The sequence below is a fragment of the Elephantulus edwardii genome, unplaced genomic scaffold, assembly GCF_000299155.1.
Source record: "Elephantulus edwardii isolate Elephantulus edwardi_28Jun2011 unplaced genomic scaffold, EleEdw1.0 scaffold00005, whole genome shotgun sequence".
Taxonomy (NCBI): Eukaryota; Metazoa; Chordata; class Mammalia; order Macroscelidea; family Macroscelididae; genus Elephantulus; species Elephantulus edwardii.
Genome location: NW_006399755.1, coordinates 38,429,633 through 38,431,526, shown reverse-complemented (window position 1 = coordinate 38,431,526; position 1,894 = coordinate 38,429,633). Strand labels below are relative to the sequence as shown.

General features: G+C 41.2%; 1 protein-coding gene and 1 pseudogene across 1 annotated transcript in view; both read right to left on the bottom strand.

The window, feature by feature from the left end:
* The window catches only part of LRRC7 (leucine rich repeat containing 7), a 720,627-nt gene that overhangs the window by 112,070 nt on the left and 606,663 nt on the right, over positions 1-1,894 (bottom strand). The gene's annotated exons all lie outside the window — the stretch shown is intronic.
* Positions 1,037-1,894, bottom strand: part of LOC102857047 — a 3,474-nt pseudogene continuing 2,616 nt past the window's right edge.

Genomic DNA, 1,894 nt, shown 5'->3' with positions numbered 1-1,894 from the left:
AGTGACCCTATGAACAAAATATCTGAACCTAGTCCTGTCCTGTGCCATCCTCATACTTCCTGATACACAAGAGCTATTGCAGTAGTCACCCTGTCAATCCACCTGGTCAAAGGTCTTCCTCTCCTTCGCAAACGCTATACTCTTCGCAACATCATGTCCCTCTCCAAAGAATAGCACCTCCTAGCAATATGTCGAAAGTATGCAAGGTGGAGCCTCATCATTCTTGCCTCCAAAGAGCACTCTGGCTGACCCCTCTCCAAGACATACTATTTGTTTTCTTGGCCGTCCATAGACTATTCAGCTCCCCTCCAACACCACAGCTCAAAGGCATCAATTCTTTTTCTGTCATCCTTACTCATTGTCCAGGTCTCGAGGCATAGTTAGTAATGAAAAGATCATGAATCAGACGCACCTTAGTTCTCAAACTGGCATCAGTATTCATCAATAATTTGGAAAGGTCCCTAACTGCAGATTTTCCCAGTGAAATGTTTCCTTATTTCCTGACGGTTCATACCATAGGTGTTAACTGTGGGTCTAAGCAAGACGTAGATATTGACAGGTTCAATCTTCTCTTCACCAATCATGACTCTGCCTATTGGTCCAGTGGTAAGAATCTTTGTGCTTTATTGACTATGCAAAGACATTTGACTGTGTGGATCATAACAAGTTGTGGCTGACATGGAGAAGCATGGGACTCCCAGAGCACTTGATTGTGCTCATGAGGAACCTATACCTCGAACAGGAGGCTGTTGTGTGAATGAAGCAGGGGATCACTGGATGGCTTGGAATTGGAAAAGGAGTGCATCAGGGATGTGTTCTCTCTCCATACCTATTCAATCTATACGCTGAGCAAATTATCCGAGAACGTGGACTCTACAAAGAGAAATGTGACATCAGGACTGGAGGAAGACTCATCAATAACAGATGCAGATGACACAATCTTTGTTTTAAGTTAGAGAAGAATTTTTCCATCTGCCTTTTCACACAACTTTCCATCTGCATTAGTTTTAAAAATTATTATTATTAATTTATTTATTTAACAATCTAAAAAGTTCACAGCCATAAGCAGTTCCAGTACAATTGTTTTGGGTGCATCAGGAATTAAAAAAACCTCAGTGGAACTGTTACTGTAGCAAACCTCCTAGGTTATATGAATACTTTGATAGCACATGTGAAAAGCTCTCTCATTGACATCATTGGTTTCCTTTTGAGAAAACTGAACTGGGTCACTCAACACGGCTTTTATTATTCCTGATGTTAGCGCATATTCTCTTTTTATAATAAGTTCACACCCATCAGGATTTATCAATTTGACATACAAGCCTTCTGGGCTGTGAAGGTATCAATTTGACATACATAGCATCTAGAACAGATGCCTTCATAGCCCAGATCCCATGTATATTTAAGCTTCCTCTATACATTACGCTCTTTTGAAATTCTACTTTGTTTCCACAGGAACTTTAGTAGCTTTTCATCACTCCTGTAGTCACTACCGCCACTACAACTGGGCCTGTTCACCTCCACAGTCCCTGCTCCAGAGCTGCCTCCCCATCCCAGCTCTCTGTTGCCATGAGTTGGTCCTACCTGCATTGTGTTTTAGAAGAAATTTGACTGTACAATATAAATTTCATCTGTTTTTATGATTGTTATTGTTTTGCGCCTTGGAGTTGGAATCAACTCAGAGCTGACACTCCAGCAAGTTTTCAGAGGTAGTTAATTGCACCAGAGGAGATTTGCCCATCCTTCTCCCACAGAGCAGCTGGTGGGTTCAAACTGTCTGCCTCTGGGATTGCAGCACAGCTTCTTATTGCTAGGCTACTAGAGCCCCCTTTTAAAGATAGTTTTATGTATTAAATAATGCTATAAAATACATGATCACTAGCTATTCAGATTA